The sequence below is a fragment of the Schistocerca piceifrons genome, unplaced genomic scaffold (genome assembly GCF_021461385.2).
Source record: "Schistocerca piceifrons isolate TAMUIC-IGC-003096 unplaced genomic scaffold, iqSchPice1.1 HiC_scaffold_2302, whole genome shotgun sequence".
Taxonomy (NCBI): domain Eukaryota; kingdom Metazoa; phylum Arthropoda; class Insecta; order Orthoptera; family Acrididae; genus Schistocerca; species Schistocerca piceifrons.
In genome coordinates, this window is record NW_025728232.1 from 1369134 (window position 1) to 1388336 (window position 19203).

The window sequence follows — 19203 nt, forward strand, 5'->3', positions numbered from 1 at the left end:
AAACAAAGAGATTGCGTCGCTATGAAATAGTATGGCTTCTATAACTTCTCCTTCTAAATCGAGTTACGTTTCTTTGGAAATGACAGGATTTTCTTTTGGGATACGAGTATCTCATTTCCGATCACGATTCCTTCTTTACTGCATCTCTCGCTCCCTCACATTGACGAATGAACGCAGACATTGCGTCGCTATGAAATACTATGGGTTCTATGACTTCTCCTCCTGAATTGAGTAACGTTTCTATTGAAACGACAGGATTTTCTTTTGGGATATGAGTATCTCTTTTCCGATGCACTATTCCTTATTTACTGCATCCCTCGCTCCCTCATATTCACGAATTAACACAGAAATTGCGTCGCTATGAAATAGTATGGGTTCTATAACTTCTCCTTCTAAATGGAGTAACGGTTCAATGGAAACGACAGCATTTTCTTTTGGCATACGAGTAACTCATTTCCGATGCACGATTCCTTCTTTATTGCATCTCTTGCTCCCTCACATTGACGAATTAACGCAGAAATTGCGTCGCTATGAAATCCTATGGGTTCAATGACTTCTCCTCCTAAATCGAGTAACTGTTCTACTGAAACGACAGGATTTTGTTTTGGGATACGAGTATCTCCTTTCCGATGCACTATTCCTTCTTTACTGCGTCCCTCGCTCCCTCACATTTACGAATTAACACAGAAATTGCGTGGCTATGAAATACTATGGGTTCTATGACTTCTCCTTGTAAACCGAGTAACGTTTCAATTGAAACGACAGGATTTTATTTTGGGATAAGAATCTCTCCTTTCCGATGCACAATTCCGTCTCTACTGCATCCCTCGATCCCTCACATTGACGAACTAACACAGAAATTGTGTCCCTACGAACTACTATGGGTTCCATGAATTCTCCTTCTAAATCGTGTAATATTTCTATGGAAACGATAAGATTATCTTTTGGGATACGAGTATCTCCTTTCCGCTGCACTATTAGTTCATTACTGCATCCCTCTCTCCCTCACATTGACGAATAAACACAGAAATTGCGTCGCTATGAAATAGGTTGGGTTCGATAACTTCTAATTCTAAATCGAGTAACGTCTCTATGGAAACGACAGGATTTTCTTTTGGGATACGGGTATCTAATTCCGATGCACGATTCCTTCTTTACTGCATCTCTCGCTTCCTCACATTGACGAAATAACGCAGAAATTGCGTCGCTATGAAATACTATGGGCTCTATGACTTCTCCTCCTAAATCGAGTAACGTTTCTATTGAAACGACAGGATATTGTTTTGGGATACGAGTATCTCCTTTCCGATGCACTATTCCTTCTTTACTGCATCCGTGGCTCCCTCACATTGACGAATTATCACAGAAATTGCATCGCTATGAAATACTATGTGTTCAATGACTTCTACTTCTAAATCGAGTAACGTTTCAATGGAAACGACAGGATTTTCTTTTGGGATACGAGTATCTCTTCTCCGATTCACTATTCCTTCTTTACTGAACCCCTCGCTCACTCTCATTGACGAAATAACACTGAAATTGCGTCGCTATGAAATACTATGTGTTCCATGACTTCTCCTTCTAAACTGAGTAACGTTTCTTTGGAAACGACAGGCTTTTCTTTTGGTATACGAGTTGTAACAAATAAAACATATAAAATAAAATGAAAATTAAATATAATAATAATAATTTTAAATAATAATAATTGTTAGTTTGGATAAGTAATTGTGGGATTAAAATTTTACGCCGTGAATTTATCGAGCTTCGCACGTCCGAAGATGTACGGAACGTAGCCAGGACTCATTATATATTTTTTTTGTAGACAGAGTCTGATATCTGACCTCAGCATCAATCATGAAAATGGAGTGACTAAAACTACTAAAACAAAGCAAAGCATAAGATTAAATAAACATATATTCATTTCAACACATACATTACGATATAAATTACACTTACGTAAAATTCTAGATAAATAATGGCAGATCATTCACAAATGAGAGCGACTTATTAATTCTGCGCCTCTTTTCTGCTAATAAATATCAATATGGCTAACTGTGGAGCCGCACAAAATATTAAGTCCTTCTAGGACAACGAATGACTTGAGAGTGTTGATGCCTACTCGCTGTGACAAGAGAGCGGTGTTAGTTGCTTTATTTTGCATTCTCTTGTCTTAAAAAATCGATACATATAATTTAAGTTAACTAAATTAAATATTGTCTGTGCTGGAGTGCAAATGGTTACTTAAACTGCCCCCCAAATTGCGAGAGCAAAGGTGTACCACCTGCAGCTGAGCAATTTGTTGACGTATTTTCTTTATTTGTCATGTCATGAATCATAAGTTATTACGTATCTTGTTTCACAGATTCAACATACTTAAAATATCATAAAATGTCATACATCCACAAAAATACATAAATAATAATTACATACAAGATCAATGAAAGTGAAAAGAAAAAATAAAAATATTCGCTTCCGAGCAGTATTAAACTCAGGAACTGCAGTATCAGAGACTAGCGAAGTGGCTCAGTGCTATCACTGCTAGCGTGCATACAGTTCTCAATTTTATGTAACAGTTCTACACAGACTGTAACGAATTTCATAGTTCGTATTCACTTGTGCTGTTACTTTGTAAAAATTTTGTTGAGCATATAGTCCATTGTTCTCTTTCACTTCAAAATGTTATTACACATGTTCATTCAATAAATAAAATTAATTAATGGTTTTGTGCATATTCAGAGATATGTGAACATATTCTCTTTAGAATGTCACTTGGTAGTAAAGGTTTATACTGTGCTAAAGTCTTTGCACTTTAAAATAAATGTCACGTGTCACACGTTTTGTTTACATTGAGACGAAAGTTCTTGAAGAAACAAGTTGGAGATCAAGAATCTCGCAACGAAGCGTGCTTTGGAAGACATAGTTAAAATGTGGTTTCGTCTTGGTAGGAATTCATGGTGTCAGTGGTTCCATACTGACCAGTCCGTGTTACATCTACTCAATAACCTCCATATTTCGTCTTCCAAAAAGCGTATGTCGCCTCCTGGATATTGTGTCGTCGTTTCGTGGAAAAGTGTGCCGTGGTTTTGCTACTCACGTCACCTATAGTGTCCCATCATGAGCGCAGTGAACCGTTTTTTTTTTTAATATTTGCACACAACTTGTTCATACATTGTTCGTTGCAAAACAAAATGTTCGTTCACAACAGGGAGCACAAAACATAACAAATATCACTTCACTTTGAGTACAGTTTTCTGTTACATATTTACATAGATATAAAAATTTTCTGTGAAACATGTATCTATACGTTTACACTACATTGTTTCATAATACATATACATATTTTATATTTTTCAATTGCATTAAACTAGATATTTACAAATACATACGGGTCAGACATAAAAAAATTATCTAATAGGTTCAGTGTATTGTGATACATTCAGAAAATCCATTTTCTTTTATAGGTCTCTTCCCCTTTTTAATAAAGTTTTCCTTTTAAGTATATTTTCCTTTACATCAGTACTACACAATAAGTGTTCTTCCTCATTAAATGTTTCCTGCAACATAAACTTTCATAATAGGTTAGAAAACATCCTTGAGATGATCTGTCCTGAAAAGTCATGATTACAATAAGACACGACACGTCACATCCACAATCAATTCCAAATTAGCACATGCACGAAGTATCATTTACAAATAAAATAAATTATATAGCCTTGCTCAATTAATCTCATTTGTCATTTCCTGTAGAGTGTTTTTTTTGTGCATGTTGTGTTCATGTGGATTGTGGTGTGAGTGTGAATAGCAAATCAAGTGTCTATCATGCCAATTAATATATCAGGTTCAGAGCAGCAATTGTCTCTGGTCATTTAGTCTGTCAGCTTGTCTGCAAGGTATTAACAAATAGAATCAGTAACTGTGCTTTGCATGAAAATTGTTAGTTCTTCCTGTGTCTTATCTTCTTGCTGCTGCTGCTGCTGTTACTGCTGATGCTGTAAAATGTAGATAGATAAGATTATAGCTTATATCTTCTTCTTCTTCCAGCTTGAAGTACCAGATCTGACTTACCTTGTTTTTGTATCAGCATACTCTGCTAAGGGCTAAAAGTTTTCAAATCTTTGTGAGGGTACAAACCTAAAATTCTCTTATTCTTGGGGTTTTGTAACAGATATGCTCCAGGGTGTGGTATATCAATGATTGTGTAAGGACCTTCATATAATGGACGCCACTTAACATTACGTTTTAGAGGTAATGACGATTTGTAGTGGGTCTTAAGTAAAACTTGCATGCCTATTGTAAAGTTTTGCCTTCTTTTCAGATTAGCACCATAGTTCTTATTTCTAATGTCAGCTTGTTCAGTAATTGCAATGAGTACTTCCCTTGCCTTTTCCTCGTGTGAAGGTTTGGTGTCAGAAAATTTTGGTAGTGGGTTGCTCCATTCATTAGTTTCCTTTGTGTCAAACATGATTTCTCTGGGAGTGTAGGGTGTGTTGTATATATTTAAATTGTTGTGTATTTCCTCAAAAAGTGCTAGGTAATGTATCCAGTTTGTGTGCTGTGTTGAGGTAAAAGTTCTCATGAATCTATTTAATTCTCTAAAAACTCTCTCACAAGCGTTGGCTGATGCATGAAACTTTGAAATAAAGATGCTCTTAATGTTATTGTCCTTTAGAAATTTTCTCCAGGTGAATCCTGCATAATACTTGGCGTTATCTGATAGAATGGCTTTAGGTTTTCCACAGTATGGCATGTAATCATTTGTGAATCTTCTGATGATGGTGTTTGCTGTGGGTGACTTAATGGCAAAAAGTTTGATGTGCTTAGAAAATATGTCATAAAATGCTAGAATGTATTTGCAACCTCCGATGCTAGTTGGATGAGGTCCGCTAACATCTGTACAAAGTATCTCTCTAGGTCCAGTAGGTAAGATAGAGTGCAAATCTGTTTTGGTGGATTGATTTTGTGGCTTGGATTTTTGACATATGAGATATTTGCTGATAACATCATGTATTTTTCTTCTCATGTTTGGAAAATAGCAATATGTATGTAACTTGTTTAGACATTTCTTTGTTCCGTAGTGTCCCCAAACTGTGTGAGTGTGTGCAACGAGATTGTGTACAGAATCTTGTGGTATGCAAACGCACCAGTTAGTAGCATTTGTGTGTCTTTTGTAGAAAAGTATGTTGTTGTGTAACATGTATCTGTCTTGTAAAGTGTCATTGTGTTGTTGTACTATGATTTGTTTTATTTTGTACCAGTGTGGATCTGAATCTTGTAGTGTTGCCATGTTCTTGCATAGGTCTATGTAGTATTGTGTAAACTGTTTGTCTTGCATGAGTAGTATTCTGTAATCGTGTGTGTTCTCAAAGTCTGTATTGTTATGGTGTAATCCTTGCGGTAGTCTTGAAAGTGTGTCAGCTATTACGTTGTCTTTTCCCTTGATGTGCTTGATTTCAAAAGAGTAATTCTGTAATGCAAGTGCCCATCGTGTAAGTCTGGGATGAATGAGTTTACATGACAAAAGGAATGTAAGTGCTTGATGGTCAGTGTATATAATGGCGTGTCTTCCATACAGATAATAATTAAACTTTTTAAATGCCCATATAATAGATAATGTTTCCAATTCTGTGGTGGAGTAAGATCTTTCACATTCCGTTAAAGTACGACTGGCAAAACCAATGATCTTAATATGTTCTGAAGTTTCTGTATTAACAAGTTGAAATAAACAACATCCCAAACCAATGTTTGATGCATCACAAGCAATACAAAAGTTCAAATTGAAGTCTGGATGTTCCAGCATGTTAGAATTTACTAAGGCTTCTTTGATTTTAGTAAAGTCATTTTCACAGTCTTGGTTCCAAATCCATACCTGGTTCTTTTTTAATAAGTTTAGTAAGTATCTGCTATTGAGTAACTGTTTAGGTATGAATCGTCTGAAAAATGAGCATAGACCGAGAAATGATTTTAACTGTTTCTTATTAGTGGGACTGGGGAAATGTCTGATAGCATCTAATTTTGAAGGGTCAGGTTTAATGCCTTGTGTGTTGATGATGTGTCCTAGGTATTTGATCTCACAACAAGCAAATCTAGATTTACAAATATTGGCAGTGATACCAGCTTGTGTGAATCTGCATAGTAAAGTGTTCAGGGTATCAGTGTGATCCTTCCAGGTTTTTGAGGCAATCAGTATGTCATCTACATAGTGTGTAACAGTTTCTAGTAAATCATCACCGAGTACAGAGTTTAGTGCAGTAATGAATACTCCTGAGCTTACATTTAGGCCAAATGGTAACACACAAAATTGATAAGTTCTGCCACCAAACATAAAGGCTGTATATTTTCTGGATTCTTTGCTTATTGGCACCTGCCAAAACGAATTTTTAAGGTCTATTGTAGAGAAATATTTTGCATCCAAGAACTTCTGAAGTTGTTCGTCAAGATTTTCTGGTTGTGTCCTCACAGGTAAGATAATTTGGTTGATAGCTCTTGCATCTAATACTAACCTGATACTTCCATTGTGTCTTTTCACTACATGCAAAGGGCTACAATATGGAGATGTTGATGGTTCTATAATATTCCATGTAATCATTTTCTTTAGTTCTTCCCAAACTGCAGGTCGCAGAGCTAGAGGTACATTGTACGACTTGTGGTAATAGATTTGGTGAGGCTTGACTTCAATCGTATACATATATGTGTTGATCCTACCTGGCTTACTAGTGAAAACATCCTTATTCTTGAGTAAAATATGTTTAAGCTGGGATCTCTCCTCTTCATTAATAGCATCACATTCTGATAACTTAGAATTAATTTGTGTAAGTACATCATTCACTCCCTCACCATGTGATACAGGTTGTTGTGTGGAATCTATGTCAGTCTCACGTATAATCTGTATCTTGTAGCCAGAACAGTGCTTGTTATGGTCTACTAGTCGAGTGTCCAAGTTCAAAACTATGTCTCTGCCTTCATACTTAAAATAACAAATGCCTTTGGAGAAGTCTATAGTACAGTCCTTCTCGCAAAGAAAATCAATACCCAATATACAATTGGCAGCAAGGTTTTGGACAACTAGGAAAGGCCATTGTACGATTCCATTTCCTATATTAACAGTCACAAATACCTGCTTATTAACTCTACTTGACTTATTACCTAATGCAGTTAATATTAAACAGTTCTGAACTGGGAACTCTGGTATCTTAGAAGTTTTCTTCATCATAGTATAAAAATTGTGAGAAATCACACTGACAGCAGCTCCTGTATCAATAATTATGTTAGTAGGTATACCTCCTACAATGCCTGAGGTGGAAGACAGTACAAATCTTTTCTTTATATTGTGACATTGTGTGTTGCCATTTATCAGATCATCAGCTAAGTTTCCACTTTCATTATATCTTAAGAATAGTGTAGGCAACTCTTGTTGTGTAAATGTTAATTTTTCTTGTTTCGCAGTTTCACTAGCAAGTGTGTATTCAAACATAGTTTCTAAATTGAAGTTGCCCCCCAAATGTTCCTCAGTCACGACCTGGGGCTCAGTAATGACTGGTTCTAGTTTACCTGGTTTGTCTGGTCATTGGTAAGTGTAGTTGTAGTTTCATTAGCTACCTCAATAATATTTACATTTGGATATTGTCTTTGCCAATCACCTGTCTGTTTTCGGTTGGCTGAAGTCACTTGTTGGTTTGTGTTGCTTGTTTGCACAAAATTCCCTTGTGGCATCTGAACATGATTTTGTGGTGGCGGTTGCGGTGTTTGCCACTGTCTCACATAATACTGGTTGTCGTTCTGATTAAAGTGCGGTGTAAGTGTTCCATTTCTTGTGTAATCTGTGTTGTTGTTTCTTTGCCAGTGTTTCTGTTTTGCTTTGTGTGCGTTGTTGTTTCCACTATTCCTTCTTGAATTAAAATTGTTGTTTCGTCGTTTTTTGTACGGGTTATCTCCCTGTGTATAGTCGTAGTTGTTGTTTGTGTGCAGCTGTGAGTTGTGGTGACTGTTTTGCATGTTTACTGTGTGTTGTGAATTTTGCTGTGTGTTTGGTAATGGAGCAATGTAGACATGTTGATTCCTACTGCGTGAGTTGTGTATTGGGTCTTGTTCTTCATATAGTAAATCAACAGCATCTAACTTTTCCAAAAAATATTCAGGATCGTCGTCCGGTAAGTACAGTAATTTCTCTTTAATATTAAAAGGAAGTCTTGCTTTCAGTGATCGGATCACATCTTTTGGTTTCACTGGTTCATTAAGGAAGTGTGTCATGTTTAGGTACTTCTCGAAATATCTGCGCAGGTTGCCGTTTTTAGGATTGAAATGTTCGGGTTCAGTGACTTGTTTGCGGATGCGTTCCTGCACAGTGGGTGACCAAAACTTATTCAAGAAGGCGCGTTCAAACTGCTCGTATGTTACATATCTGTCGCTTTCATGGTAAGCCCAGACAGCAGCGTCCCCTTGAATGTAATCCACAACGTACGCAATGCGTTTGTGGTCGCTCCACGAACGTGGGAATGCGTTCCTAAAAGCTTTTAAGAAGATGACAGGGTGTACAGTGTTTTTGCCTGGTATAAAAGGTTGGAATTTACGGTGCTTGAATAGACTTTCTTCTTCTTTGTTATGTGTTCGTCTGTTTCTTTCCGTGTAATCATTGAATTCTTCCCTGTGTGTACATGGTTCTTCATCAGAATAATTGTATTGTATTTCAGGTGATGGGTATCTGTTGCTATGCGTGTCAGTGTATTGTGTATTTGAGTGTGGAAATTCGTGTGTGTACATGTGTTCATTTCCGAATCGAGATTTTCCTCTGTGTGTGTAAAAATGTGTAGTGGGTGTACTATTCTGTTGTGCTTGGCATTGAGTTGTCTTTGTTTGCATATCGTCATCGATTACTTGTCTATTGTTGTTCATGTATTCCACTACAGAATCGTGCACAATATGTGGCAATTTGTTTTGTATACATTCTTCAAAAATTTCGTCTTTGTGTGCCGTCCATTCTTTAAATTGTGAATTAATGCGAGACAAATAGGGTTCAGCCTCTATCTGTATTGTTGTGTGGATCTGTTTGTGGATGTCAGCTACGTTTGTTTCTATTGTATTCACCTTTAAATTAATTTCGTCACATGCGTGCGTGTTTGATTCTAGTTTGCAATTAATAGTTTCAAGGTTTTTGTCTAGTCATGGATGTGATTGGCATTGTCGCTTTGTCGTAACTCTAAATTTTCGAATTTTTCCGTAAGATCGTCGACCTGTTTGGAAAGACGTGTATTAATTTCATCTACCTTTTGAGTCAGTGTGGCGAGTCTGATTTTATGTCATTCCTGAAGGCTGCATTGTCTGTCATTAATTGTGAGAATTTTTCGTCATTGTCTTGCTTAATATTGGATATGCCTTCCAAAATTGAATTCAGTATAGCGCCAAAATTTTGATTGCAAAATGAGCTTGCCCCCGCCGCGTCATTAGACGTGACGTGGTCTCTCAGGTTTGGTTCGGAGTTGCTCCTTTCGGCGTTTGTGTGTATGTGTAGCAGGTTATTTTGATGCGTTTGCGTGTCTGTATTAATTTCTGTGTCTGACTGTGTCTGTGTATCCATGTTTGCATTACTTGATTGTTGTTCCATTGTGTACTGGTGTCGAGTTTTTACCATATCGTGAATAAATTGTGTGCAAGAAAAAAAATCGTTTAAACGCGTAGTGTGAAAATGTATTGCCTATGTGTGTGTTTAAATGACTGAGAATGATTGAGAGATGACTTTAAAGATCGAAAGTAGCATACGTGTTAATGGTGACTAGCCATGTTGCTTGAATCTTGTACAATGTCGGCCATATTGTGCAATGTAACTTGCGTATTGTTGGATCAGAATGTAATCGTCTGAATAATGAGATTTCGTGGAATTTGGAAAAAATTACTGAATGGAAACTGAATACTGAATTTAATGCTGAGAAAAATAATTTTGAATGAAAAATGTGCTTTTAATCAATTGTGGATGAGCAAGTGCTGCGTCTTACCGTACATGTCGTCTTGATGCGAAGATTGCATTTCCAGTCCAAATTGTCTCCAGATTTTATTAGTTTTCTTCAAAATTCTCATCACATTGGTTGTTGCCGGTCAGGATGTACATGAAAAAGAACAATTAGTTGTAGTACAGATACAATAATGAGTCCTGGCACATAGTCGCCAGTGTAACAAATAAAACATATAAAATAAAATGATAATAAAATATAATAATAATAATTTGTAATAATAATAATTGTTAGTTTGGATAAGTAATTGAGGGATTAAAATTTTACGCCGTGAATTTATCGAGCTTCGCACGTCCGAAGATGTATGGAACGTAGCCAGGGCTCATTATATATTTTTTTTGTACACAGTGTCTGATATCTGACCTCAGCATCAATCATGAAAATGGAGTGACTAAAACTACTAAAACAAAGCAAAGCATAAGACTAAATAAACATACACTCCTGGAAATTGAAATAAGAACACCGTGAATTCATTGTCCCAGGAAGGGGAAACTTTATTGACACAATCCTGGGGTCGGATACATCACATGATCACCCTGACAGAACCACAGGCACATAGACACAGGCAACAGAGCATGCACAATGTCGGCACTAGTACAGTGTATATCCACATTTCGCAGCAATGCAGGCTGCTATTCTCCCATGGAGACGATCGTAGAGATGCTGGATGTAGTCCTGTGGAACGGCTTGCCATGCCATTTCCACCTGGCGCCTCAGTTGGACCAGCGTTCGTGCTGGACGTGCAGTCCGCGTGAGACGACGCTTCATCCAGTCCCAAACATGCTCAATGGGGGACAGATCCGGAGATCTTGCTGGCCAGGGTAGTTGACTTACACCTTCCAGAGCACGTTGGGTGGCACGGGATACATGCGGACGTGCATTGTCCTGTTGGAACAGCAAGTTCCCTTGCCGGTCTAGGAATGGTAGAACGATGGGTTCGATGACGGTTTGGATGTACCGTGCACTATTCAGTGTCCCCTCGACGATCACCAGTGGTGTACGGCCAGTGTAGGAGATCGCTCCCCACACCATGATGCCGGGTGTTGGCCCTGTGTGCCTCGGTCGTATGCAGTCCTGATTGTGGCGCTCACCTGCACGGCGCCAAACGCGTATACGACCATCATTGGCACCAAGGCAGAAGCGACTCTCATCGCTGAAGACGACACGTCTCCATTCGTGCCTCCATTCACGCCTGTCGCGACACCACTGGAGGCGGGCTGCACGATGTTGGGGCGTGAGCGGAAGACGGCCTAACGGTGTGCGGGACCGTAGCCCAGCTTCATGGAGACGGTTGCGAATGGTCCTCGCCGATACCCCAGGAGCAACAGTGTCCCTAATTTGCTGGGAAGTGGCGGTGCGGTCCCCTACGGCACTGCGTAGGATCCTACGGTCTTGGCGTGCATCCGTGCGTCGCTGCGGTCCGGTCCCAGGTCGACGGGCACGTGCACCTTCCGCCGACCACTGGCGACAACATCGATGTACTGTGGAGACCTCACGCCCCACGTGTTGAGCAATTCGGCGGTACGTCCACCCGGCCTCCCGCATGCCCACTATACGCCCTCGCTCAAAGTCCGTCAACTGCACATACGGTTCACGTCCACGCTGTCGCGTCATGCTACCAGTGTTAAAGACTGCGATGGAGCTCCGTATGCCACGGCAAACTGGCTGACACTGACGGCGGAGGTGCACAAATGCTGCGCAGCTAGCGCCATTCGACGGCCAACACCGCGGTTCCTGGTGTGTCCGCTGTGCCGTGCGTGTGATCATTGCTTGTACAGCCCTCTCGCAGTGTCCGGAGCAAGTATGGTGGGTCTGACACACCGGTGTCAATGTGTTCTTTTTTCCATTTCCGGGAGTGTATATTCATTTCAACACATACATTAAGATATAAATTACACTTACGTAAAATTCTAGATAAATAATGGCAGATCATTCACAAATGAGAGCGACTTATTAATTCTGCGCCTCTTTTCTGCTAATAAATATCAATATGGCTAACTGTGGAGCCCCAGAAAATATTAAGTCCTTCTAGGACAACGAATGACATGAGAGTGTTGATGCCTACACGCTGTGACAAGACAGCGGTGATAATTGCTTTATTTTGCATTCTCTTGTCTTAAAAAATCGATACATATAATCTAAGTTAACTAAATTAAATATTGTCTGTGCTCGAGTGCAAATGGTTCCTTAAAGAGTATCTCCTTTCCGATGCACTATTCCCTCTTTACTGCATCCCTCGCTCTCTCACAGTGACGAATTAACGCGGAAATTGCGTCGCTATGAAATACTATGGATTCTATGACTTTTTCCTCTAAATCAAGTAACGTTTCTATAGAAACGACAGGATTTTCTCTTGGGATACGAGTATATCCTTTCCGATGCACTATTCCTTCTTTACTGCGTCTCTCGCTCACTCACATTGACGAATTAACGCAGAAATTGCGTCGCTATGAATTACTCTGGGTTCTATGACTTCTCCTTCTAAATCGAGTTACGCTTCTATTGAAATGACAGGATTTTGTTTTGGGATACGAGTATCTCCTTTCCGATGCACTATCCCTTCTTTACTGCATCCCTCGCTCCCTCACATTGACGAATTAACACAGAAATAGCGTTGCAATGAAATACTATTGACTCTATGACTTCTCCTTCTAAATCGAGTAACGTTTCTATGGAAACGACAGGATTTTATTCTGGTATACAAGTATCTCCTTTCCGATGGGCCATTCCTTCTTTACTGCATCCCTCGCTCCCTCACATTGACGAATTAACACAGATATAGCGTCGCTATGAAATACTTTGGGTTCTATGACTTCTCCTTCTAAATCGAGTAACGTTTCTATGGAAACGACAGGATTTGCTTTTGGGATACGAGTATCTCCTTTCCGATGCACTAATCCTTCTTTACTGCATCCCCCGCTCCCTCACATTGACGAATTAACACAGATATTGTGTCGCTATGGAATACTATGGGTTCCATGACTTCTCCTTCTAAATCGAGTAACGTTTCTATGGAAATGACAGGATTTTCTTTTATGATGCGAGTATCTCCTTTCCGATGCACTATTAGTTCCTTATAGCATCCCCCGCTCCCTCACTTTGACGTATAAGCACAGAATTTGCGTCGCTTTGAAATACTATGGGTTCTATAACTTCTCCTTCTAAATCGAATAACGTTTCTAAGGAAACAACGGGATCTTCTTTTGGGATACGACTATCTCCTTTCCGATGCACTATTCCTTCTGTACTGTATCCCTCGCTTCCTCACATTGGCGAATTAACACAGAAATTGCGTCGCTATGAAGTACTATGTGTTCTATGACTTATCCTTCTAAATCGAGTTATGTTCCTATTGAAACGGCAGGATTTTCCTATAACATACGAGTATCACCTTTCCGATGGACTATTCCGTCTTTACTGCATCTCTCGCTCCCTCACATTGACGAATTACCTCAGAAATTGCGTCTCTATGAAATACTATGTGTTCTATGACTTCACCTTCTAAATCGAGTAACGTTTCTATGGAAACGACAGGATTTTCTTTTGGGATACGAGTGTCTCCCTTCCGCAGCACTATTCCTTCTTTACTGCATTCCTCGCTCCCTGACACTGACGAATTAAGACAGGATTTGCGTGGCTTTTAAATACTGTGGGTTCAATGACTTCTCCTTCTAAATCGAATAACGTTTCTGTGGAAACGACAGGATTCTCTTTTGGGATACGAATATCTCGTTTCCGATGCACTATTCCTTCTTTACTGCATCCCTCGCTCCCTCACATTGACGAATTAACACAGAAATTGCGTCGCTATGATAAACTATGTGTTCTATGACTTCTCCTTCTACATCGAGTAACGTTTCTATGGAAACGACAGGAATTTCTTTTGGGATACGAGTATCCCCTTTCCGATGCACTATTCCCTCTTTCCTGCATCCCTGGCTCCCTCACATTGACGAATTAACACATAAATTGCGACGCTAAGAAGTACCATGGGTTCTATGATTTCTCCTTCTAAATCGAGTAACGTTTTTATTGAAACGACAGGATTTTGTTTTGGGATACGAGTATCTCCTTTCCGATGCACTATTCCTTCTTTACTGCGTCAATCGCTCCCTCACATTGACGAATTAACACAGAAATTGCTGGCAATGAAATACTATGGGTTCTATGACTACACCTTCTAAATCGAATAACATATCTATGGAAACGAGAGGATTTTCTTCTGGTTTACGATTATCTCCTTTCCGATGCACTATTCCATCAGTATTGCATCCCTCGCTCCCTCACATTGACGAATTAACACTGTCATAGCGACGCTATGGAATACTATGTGTCCTATGACTTCTCTTTCTACATCGAGTAACGTTTCTATAGAAACGACAGGATTTTCTTTTGAGAACGACTATATCCTTTCCGATGCACTATTCCTTCTGTACTGCATCCCTCGCCCCCTCACATTGGCGAATTATCAATGAAATTGCGTCGCTATGAAATAATATGGGTTCTATGACTTCTCCTTCTAAATCGAGTGACGATTCTATGGAAACAACGGGATTTTCTTTTGGGATACGAGTATCTCCTTTCCGATGCACTATTCCTTCTTTACTGCGTCAATCGCTCCCTCACATTGTCGAATTAACACAGAAATTGCTGGCAATGAAATACTATGGGTTCTATGACTACTCCTTCTAAATCGAATAACATAACTATGGAAACGAGAGGATTTTCTTCTGCTTTACGATTATCTCCTTTCCGATGCACTATTCCTTCTGTACTGTATCCCTCGCTCCCTCACATTGACGAATTAACACAGAAATTGCGTCGCTATGATAAACTATGTGTTCTATGACTTCTCCTTCTACATCGAGTAACGTTCCTATGGAAACGACAGGAATTTCTTTTGGGATACGAGTATCCCCTTTCCGATGCACTATTCCCTCTTTCCTGCATCCCTGGCTCCCTCACATTGACGAATTAACACATAAATTGCGACGCTAAGAAGTACCATGGGTTCTATGATTTCTCCGTCTAAATCGAGTAACGTTTTTATTGAAACGACAGGATTTTGTTTTGGGATACGAGTATCTCCTTTCCGATGCACTATTCCTTCTTTACTGCGTCAATCGCTCCCTCACATTGACGAATTAACACAGAAATTGCTGGCAATGAAATACTATGGGTTCTATGACTACACCTTCTAAATCGAATAACATATCTATGGAAACGAGAGGATTTTCTTCTGGTTTACGATTATCTCCTTTCCGATGCACTTTTCCATCAGTATTGCATCCCTCGCTCCCTCACATTGACGAATTAACACTGTCATAGCGACGCTATGGAATACTATGTGTTCTATGACTTCTCTTTCTACATCGAGTAACGTTTCTATAGAAACGACAGGATTTTCTTTTGAGAACGACTGTATCCTTTCCGATGCACTATTCCTTCTGTACTGCATCCCTCGCCCCCTCACATTGGCGAATTATCAATGAAATTGCGTCGCTATGATATAATATGGGTTCTATGACTTCTCCTTCTAAATCGAGTGACGTTTCTATGGAAACAACAGTATTTTCTTTTGGGATACGAGTATCTCCTTTCCGATGCACTATTCCTTCTTTACAGCATCCCTCGCTCCCTCACATTGACGAATTAACACAGAAATTGCGTCGCTATGAAATACTATGGGTTCTATGACATCTCCTTCTAAATCGAGTAACGTTTCTAAGGAAACAACGGGATTTTCTTTTGGGATACGAGTATCTCCTTTCCGATGCACTATTCCTTCTTTACTGCGTCAATCGCTCCCTCACATTGTCGAATTAACACCGAAATTGCTGGCAATGAAATACTATGGGTTCTATGACTACTCCTTCTAAATCGAATAACATATCTATGGAAACGAGAAGATTTTCTTCTGCTTTACGATTATCTCCTTTCCGATGCACTATTCCTTCTGTACTGCATCCCTCGCTCCCTCACATTGGCGAATTAACACAGAAATTGCGTCGCTATGAAGTACTATGTGTTCTATGACTTATCCTTCTAAATCGAGTTATGTTCCTATTGAAACGGCAGGATTTTCCTATAAGATACGAGTATCACCTTTCTGATGGAGTATTCCGTCTTTACTGCATCTCTCGTTCCCTCACATTGACGAATTACCTCAGAAATTGCGTCTCTATGAAATACTATGTGTTCTATGACTTCACCTTCTAAATCGAGTAACGTTTCTATGGAAACGACAGGATTTTCTTTTGGAATACGAGTATCTCCCTTCCGCAGCACTATTCCTTCTTTACTGCATTCCTCGCTCCCTGACATTGACGAATTAAGACCGGATTTGCGTGGCTTTTAAATACTATGGGTTCTATGACTTCTCCTTCTAAATCGAGTAACGTTTCTATGGAAACGACAGGATTTTCTTTTGGGATACGAGTATCTCGTTTCCGATGCACTATTCCTTCTTTACTGCATCCCTCGCTCCCTCACATTGACGAATTAACACAAAAATTGCGTGGCTATGAATGTCTATGGGATATATGGCTTCCCCTCCTAAATCGAGTAATGTTTCTATTGCAACGACAGGATTTTCTTTTGGGATACGAGTATCATCTTTCCGATGCACTATTCCTTCTGTACTGCATCGCTCGCTCCCTCACATTGACGAATTAACACAGATATTGCGTCACTTTGAAATACAATACGTTCTATTACTCCCCCTTCAAAATCGAGTAACGTTTCTATTTAAACGACAGGAATTTCTTGTGGGATACGAGTATCTCCTTTCCGATGCACTATTCCCTCTTTATTGCATCCCTCGGTCAATCACATTGACGGATTAACACTGATATTGTGTCGCTATGAAATACTATGGGTTCCATGACTTCTCCTTCTAAATCGAGTAACGTTTCTATGGAAACGACAGGATTTTCTTTTATCATGCGGGTAACTCCTTTCCGATGCACTATTAGTTCCTTACTGCATCCCCGCTCCCTTACATTGACGAATAAGCACAGAAATTGCGTCGCTATGAAATACTGTGGGTTCTATAACTTCTCCTTCCAAATCGAGTAACGTTTCTATGGAAACAACAGAAATTTCTTTTGGGATACGAGTATCTCCTTTCCGATGCACTATTCCTTCTTTACTTCATCCCTCGCTCCCCCACATTGACGAATTAACACAGAAATTGCATCGCTATGAATTACTATGGGTTCTATAACTTCTTCCTCTAAATCGAGTGACGTTTCCATGGAAACGACACGATTTTCTTTTGGGATACGAGTATCTCCTTTCCGATGCACTATTCCTTCTTTAGTGCATCCCTCGCTCCCTCACATTGACGAATTAACACAGAAATTGCGTCGCTATGAAATAGTATGTGTTCTATGACTTCTCCTTCTAAATCGAGTTACCTTTCTATGGAAACGACAGAATTTTCTTTTGGGATACGAGTATCTCCTTTCCGACGCACTATTCCTTCTTTACTGCATCCCTCGCTACCTCACATTGACGAATTAACTCAGAAATTGCGTGGCTATGAAATACTGTGGGTTCTATGACCTCTCCTTCGAAATCGAGTAAAGTTTATATTGAGACGAAAGGATTTTGTTTTGGGATACGAGTATCTCCTTTCCGATGCACTATTCCGTCTGTACTGCATCTCTCGCTCCCTCACATTGACGAATTAACACAGAAATTGCGTGGCTATTAAAAACTATGGGTTCCACGACTTCTCCTTCTAAATCGAGTAACGTTTCTGTGGAAACGACAGGATTCTATTTTGGGATACGAGTATCTCCTTTGTGATGCACTATTAGTTCTTTACTTCATCCTTGGGTCCCTCACATTGACGAATAAGCGCAGAAATTGCGTCGCTATGAAATACTATGTGTTCTATAACTTCTCCTTTCAAATTGAGTAACGTTTCTTTGGAAACGACAGGATTTTCTTTTGGGATACGAGTATCTCCTTTCCGATGCACTATTCCGTCTTTACTGCATCCCTCGCTCCCTCACATTGACGAATTAACACAGAAATTGCGTCGCTACGATATACTATGTGTTCCTTGAGTTCTCCTTCTTAATCGAGTAATATATCAATGGAAACGACAAGATTTTCTTTTGGGATACGACTACCTCCTTTCCGATGCACTATGCCTTCTGTACTTCATCCTTCGCTCCCTCACCTTGGCGAATTAACGCGGAAATTGCGTCGCTATGAAATACTATGGGTTCTATGACTTCTCCTTCTAAATCGAGTAACGTTTCTATTGGAACGACAGCATTTTCTTTTGGGATACGAGTATCTCTTTTCCGATGCACTATTCCGTCTTTACTGCATCCCTCGCTCCCTCACATTGACCAAATAACACAGATATTGAGTCGCTAAGAAATACTATGCGTTCCATGACTTCTCCTTCTAAATCGAGTAACGTTTCTATGGAAACGACAGGATTTTCTTTTGGGATACGGGTATCTCCTTTCCGATGGACTATTAGTTCTTTACTGCATCCCTCGCTTCCTCGCATTGAAGAATAAGCACAGAAATTGCGTCGCTATGAAATACTATGTGTTCTATAACTTCTCTTTTCAAATCGAGTAACGTTTCTATGGAAACGACAGGATTTTCTTTTGGGATACGAGTATCTCCTTTCCGATGCACTATTCCTTCTTTACTGCGTCAATCGCTCCCTCACATTGTCGAATTAACACAGAAATTGCTGGCAATGAAATACTATGGGTTCTATGACTACTCCTTCTAAATCGAATAACATATCTATGGAAACGAGAAGATTTTCTTCTGCTTTACGATTATCTCCTTTCCGATGCACTATTCCTTCTGTACTGTATCCCTCGCTTCCTCACATTGGCGAATTAACACAGAAATTGCGTCGCTATGAAGTACTATGTGTTCTATGACTTATCCTTCTAAATCGAGTTATGTTCCTATTGAAACGGCAGGATTTTCCTATAAGATACGAGTATCACCTTTCCGATGGACTATTCCGTCTTTACTGCATCTCTCGTTCCCTCACATTGACGAATTACCTCAGAAATTGCGTCTCTATGAAATACTATGTGTTCTATGACTTCACCTTCTAAATCGAGTAACGTTTCTATGGAAACGACAGGATTTTCTTTTGGAATACGAGTATCTCCCTTCCGCAGCACTATTCCTTCTTTACTGCATTCCTCGC